The 6,000-nt window shown below is 40.5% G+C and overlaps 1 protein-coding gene across 2 annotated transcripts in view; it reads left to right on the top strand.

Moving 5' to 3' along the window:
- The first annotated feature begins 518 nt into the window (after window positions 1–518).
- Window positions 519–6,000, top strand: part of LOC141172996 (sialoadhesin-like) — a 74,559-nt gene continuing 69,077 nt past the window's right edge. For both annotated transcript variants that reach the window (XM_073657613.1, XM_073657612.1), the window contains exon 1: window positions 519–553. The gene's annotated coding sequence lies outside the window, so the exon portion shown is untranslated. The remainder of the gene's footprint in view (window positions 554–6,000) is intronic.

Raw genomic sequence — 6,000 nt, 5'->3', positions numbered from 1 at the left:
TGTTGTGCTAGTCTGGAGTTGTTACAGGTCATTGTAGCACATTTAAGCCTCACAGATTGCTTCTAGGACACTTTGGAGGAATGGCCGCACCACTTTTAGTGCACCTGGAGTGAAGTGTGGGGAAGAATACCAGAGGAGTCCTACTTCTAACACATTTTTTTAAAGTTTGGACCAGGGAAACAAATAGTCTAGAAAAGAAAAAAAAACTTTTCCAGAATCTCTGATTTCCTGAAGTTTTCGACAAGCTCCAGGAGATCAGCAGATTCTTTGAAGAACCTGGGAGGTTTTCTCTTCCCTATTTTTCCTGGTTGTTTCAGAAAAATTGGCAAGTCTACTTTTAAAGAGGACATTTAACTCGATTTTTTTTCATTTAACGCCATTTTGAGCAATTTTCAAACAATTATAAGTTGTCAGACAACCCACTTAAAGAGAAGAAAATATATTTGATTTAAGATTTCAGGAAGTGACCAGGACGAGTTACTTCCTCCGAGTATATGGAGTGAGTTATGTAATTGTGTTCCTTTCTGACACATCACATCTACAGAAGTAGCATGTAAGTAAATGCTCCTCGTAACTTTATATTGTAACATAACATTTTAATTAAGATCCATTTGTAGTGATATGTGAATGCAGAGTAATATTGTAACACAGTTTTATGTTCTATTGACAATTCTGCCAATCTTTTTACATTTAAAATTTGGAGACATTCGTCTTACAGTAAAGCTGACATGTTTTCCAAATTCTTAGGGTTAGAACAATTATGGCAATATTTCATTAATGTATTTTTTAGTTTTATTACTTTTGTACCATAAATATACTTAAAAAAAACATTTGTGAATGTTGTAGTTTTGAATTTCATTTCTTTCATTGTTTTAGTAACAAAGTAACAAAATTAACTTTTTGAATTGTCTTTTGTTTTCTTACTGCATTTAATTTACACATCAGCTTTACTCTGAGTTAACTTGATACCCAACTTTTTATTATTTTTTATGTTTTAACAACTTTTGCTTAATAATATAGTCACCTTTCTTTAAAATTGGTTTTGTACATCACTTGTTTCTAAGAGCTAGAACTTTTTACTTTTCAGTAGACATTGCTGCGTGAAGGTTCGTTTTTTTGTAGGGAAAGATGTAAATTTCATGTAGTTCTCTAATTTAGGAACATTAGACTTTTGCATTATTTTAATCTATTGTTTGGGAGATAGTGTGAAAAACCCAACTTATCAATTTTTTAATTCTTATTTAGTTTTATTTATGCTCTTTATAGCATTTACTGTGAGGTACGGTTAACACATTCACTTTTTTTTGGAGGCACACAATTTATATATTTTTTTTGCTTTTCTATTTTTACACATTAAAGGAATATGTACCGTATTTTTCGGACTTTAAGACGCACCAGACCATAAGACACACCCCAAATTTTAGGATGGAAAATAGGCAAAAAAAATATTTTTCCTAAGATGGGGGTCCATCTTATAGTCTGAATAGGTGCGGTATCTTACCTGGGGGGTGGTGGAGCAGGGCTCACAGGAAGCAGGGTCCTTCAGGAAGCCGGCAGAAGTGGAGGAATGTTGCAGCAGCGGGAAGTTGCGAAGGTGGTGAAGTCGAATCTCAGGGTCCTCCATTCCCTCCCTACCAAAGGAACCCAGCGGCGGCAGCAGAAGAGGTGAGACACTGCGGGGCCGGTGTTTGGCTGGGGCCGGTGAGTGGCGTGGCAGAGCGGCATGTGCTGCTTTTCGGTGGCCTTGGCCATCTTCCTGAAGCCGTGATCTACAGGAAAATGGGCGCCGAAATCCCTGTCTGCCCATGCGCTGGCCGGGTTCCTGAGGTAGGGAGGGAATGGAGGGAGATTTGTACTTGTCTTCCTTCATTCTTAGCTCGTGTTTCCTTTCTATCATATCATTCCTATCTTATATTTTTGGTAAATGTTTTGCCATTGAGTTCACTGATTTGAATCTATTTTTTAATCTTTGAAAATATATACTGTATAAAGGAATTAAAAACAGCAAACAAACAAAATAATCATGCAGAAAAAAGAGAATGGACAGCACCTCCAAAATCATACATTGATCTAATGCCTCTCAGCAAAAATATCAGACTGTATGAAGCCCACTGCCACGTCACGGCAAACCTCTTAGTGGGTCCCTAACGGTTTTTGCCTTAAAAGAGTGGCGTTGTGCGTTAACTACCTTCGCAGTGACAATGCACCAGCAGGGCGGGCGGTCTTGTGCCACACAACACCCATGCTGCAAGACTTAGTTCCCGTGACTCCAGGCCACGCTGCCCCACAAGCAAAAAAGCACAGCAACTATGGCCGACACACTGCACCAACACCACATGAAAGGAGCATTGTAACTCTGCTGGTGCATTGTTGTGGCGATGGTGGACAGCGCACGGCGCCACTCCTTTTAAGTCAACAAAAGTTAGGACCCACTAAGAGGTTTGCCGTGACATGGCAGTGGGCTTCATACAGTCTGATCAGAGTGTTAAACTAAGAACCTCATGTTCAATTTGTACATTTTTGCCAAAATTTTTTGAGGTGAGGTCCATGCTCTTTTCTTTTCTGCAAACAAAACAATCAATAGTGAAGATCTGCGGTAACTTTCCATTTTTTAAATCTGAAAGTTTGCTTCCTGTTGTAAAATCTTGAATATCTGACAACTTTGTCTACAGAGATAACCTCAGATTAAAGCATTTAAGACCTTTTTAGCAAGAAAAGCTCTTTTCGTAAAAATTGAACTCTAGTGGGGAGTGAATCTGCTGAAATTTGGATTCAGCAGGTTACTTGATTTTCTGCCTCGGCCTCATCCTCTTTCTTCCTTTGGCACATGATGTCATCGTCAGCAACTTCACTCTGCATTAAAGCTTATGGCACCATGTCAGCCTCTGAAATCATTTTGTCATGATGTACGTTACTCTACATCATGACATCAGATGGAGTGGAGAACTGGATGAGTACTGCAATAGTAGCAATCCATGTACTTGTCAAGATGAGTATAATTTTTTTTACATTGTTTTTTCCATGGCCATATGTCACTCAGTGACTAGGGACTATAGGCGCTAACAAACTCCCTAGAACTAGGGGTACTCTAGTCTGTCCCTGTCCCCCGGATTACTTCTGAAGGTGTAGATGCCGGGTTCACATGCCTTACTATGCTCCTATATCAACCCTTATCTGTCCCCTCCCCTACCCAGGGTACTAGGAAGCTGAAATGTATCGGAACACACTGAACATACAAACAAGGGAAGATGGACAGGGATAAATGAAAATACCAACCTTATAAAATACACTCACAAAACAATAGAGTGGGTCACAGGGGAGTTAAAGGAGGGAGAAACTAAATACGAGAGGATGAGGATGTGCACACAGACAAAACTCCAAGCAATAATCTCCTGAACAATCTTTAAACGTCTACTCCAACCATGAAATACAACATCAACTCAAGAACCAGACAGTAAGAACTAACACTGACAATCCCTAAGTGCCAGTGGCAAGCTTATATAGCAGAGGGGAGAGGCGAACAAAGCTGAGACAATCCAGGTAGGAAAGCTCCAGGAGCTTCAACTGAACAGCTAGTAAGTTTAATAAGATGGTGAAGTACTTCTAGCCAGTACAGGAGTTTGTGAAACCAGACACCGGAGTCTTCTGGCCCCTCTGTGTTGTGATATCCCCATGACACCATTACAATACAGCAAAAGCAAATTGCAAAAAAATTGTGTTAAGGAGAATCCCATTTTTTTGGGGGAAAATTCAAGATAAATTGTAAAGATTCACTCATCTCTATTTATTTCATAACTTAATTTGAATTTATCCTGTTTACCAATCTTATTTTAGTTTCAAATTTTTTTTTTTCAAAATAGTTAGAGCTCTTTTTTTATACAGAGCTCCAAATCCCCTAAAAAAACACAGTAAACACAGTTAAATATTGTAATTCTAGGTTCACCACTAGTTGGAGATTATGAGCCTGCTGCAAACTGTTCTATTAGAGAGGTCAGTATGAAAACTGTATGCAGATAGCTGGTCAGCTCTCTCTAGTGGTGGCTGGGGGCGGACAAAATTTTATCATAATGATTCTATATTTATAGAAAGGATTTGGAGCTCTCTAACTAAAAATCAGAGTTCCCACACCTGTAAGTGTAAAGATAAGCACAGAATTTTGAACAGAAAAAAAGGCAAAAAAAAGTGATAGTGACTTTTACTTAGTTGATTAAATGTTAATTTATAGTAGAAAAACTGTAGGGGAACAAAAGCGCACAGGGCAATTGGGTGAAAGCCTTTTAGCTGCAAAGGAAAGTAACAGGATGGTGCTCACCTGAGCAAGTTGTGTGCAGACACAACTCCTAGGAACACCTGAAGATATCACCTACTGCCACGAGGCCGGGGGATGATCTCCTCCAGGATAGCTGAACAACTTGGACGATAACACGACATCAGGCTGCGCTGCTGTTATGAAGAATCCTTAGGACCAAGATGAGTTGAACGGTTTTTATTTCCACAACACGTTTCAATGCTGAACTAGTCTTTTTCAAGTGTGAAAAGACTAATTGCACAGTAAGTGTTTTCCTGTGGGTGTTTTCTTCAGTTTCAGTCACTCCTCCTAACTTTTTAAACCCCCCTGCCATTGAACACTTACTATACATTTGGCCTTTTCACTTGAAAAAGACTCTAGTCCAGCGTTAAAACGCGTTGTGGAAATAAAAACTGTTCAACTCATCTTGTACCTAAGGATTCTTCGTAACAGCAGCGCAGCCTGATGTCGTGTTTAAAAAACACAAGATTTTCATTGTTTGCCCAAATAGTGTATATACAGTATATATATATATATATATATATATATATATACATGGGGTGAAATGAATATTGAACTTGATCAAATAATTAAAAATCACCACTCACTCGCGCTATAAAATTGCTAGAAGAAATGCAGCTGCTGGTAGTAGAGCAGGTTTCGTGTGATCACTAGTGTTGAGCCACCCCCGTAGTGTTCGAGTTCGGTTCGGTTCGTCGAACACCCGTATGTTCGCCGAACTGTTCGTCGAACTGTTCGTCGAACACCTTCGAACACCGTTAAAACCAATGGCAAGCAAACAAAAACACATAGAAACACATAGAAAACACCTTCAAAGGTGTCCAAAAGCTGACAAACTGCTCAGAAGACACAACTAACACATGGAAAAGTGACAAGTACATATAGTCATGCGAAAAGGAAAGAGGTGGAGGAGTAAAAGGAGGGGGAGACACAGATATAGGCATGTCATGCCCTTCTTAAACCAAAAAAGTGCGAAGCCGACACGGCCAGTCCGTTCCTGCCCGTGCAACCTCTGTGTCGCCGGTTTTGTGCCAGAGCTGCGGTGGACCCTGACGGCCAGCCCCCCTCTCCCAATACTGGTGCCTGTAAGCTGGTAGGTCGAGCGAGCCCCCCTGTGGTGGAGGCAGGTCAAAGCTTTTTAATTTAAATTGTCTCTCTAATTTGAATGAATACACTTTAAATCCTTTTACAAGGATCTATTGGAGGGCAAGTCTCAAGCCAGCAGCCGCGTAATTCCAGCTCCAGTAGCGTCCACTAATGCTGCTGCAGTTAAAAAGCTATTATAAGGATCGAGCTTGGCGGTCCACCGCAAGGCGTCCTACCGCCAGTCCCAGCCCCTATGCCTTGGGGTGCCTCCTGATGCTCTTCACTGAGTATCCCGGGGGCCCGAAGCATTTCCTTTGAAAAAATTAAGTTTCCAAACTACAGGTGGTGTAGCTTGCTTAACAGCTGGGATAATCCGCTGACTAGCAGACACTGCTACTAGGCACAAAGTATTTCCTGGGCTAGATGTAGTTAAAAATTTGTAATTAGATACTCTCGTTGGATGCTGAGAAAGCATTCCATAGAGTCTCCTGGCACGCCATATATTATTCTCTTAAAAAGCTTGGGGTAAGTGTCTAGGGGACCCTTTTATAGCCAAAATCATGGCCCTGTATCGCAATACATCACCTAGGCTGAAGATAAATGGA

This window comes from Phyllobates terribilis, unplaced genomic scaffold, assembly GCF_046119375.1.
Source record: "Phyllobates terribilis strain yellow unplaced genomic scaffold, ASM4611937v1 Scaffold_12__6_contigs__length_324123572, whole genome shotgun sequence".
NCBI classification, from domain to species: domain Eukaryota; kingdom Metazoa; phylum Chordata; class Amphibia; order Anura; family Dendrobatidae; genus Phyllobates; species Phyllobates terribilis.
Note: the sequence above shows the minus strand (reverse complement) of the source record. Positions and strands in the feature narration are given on the sequence as shown.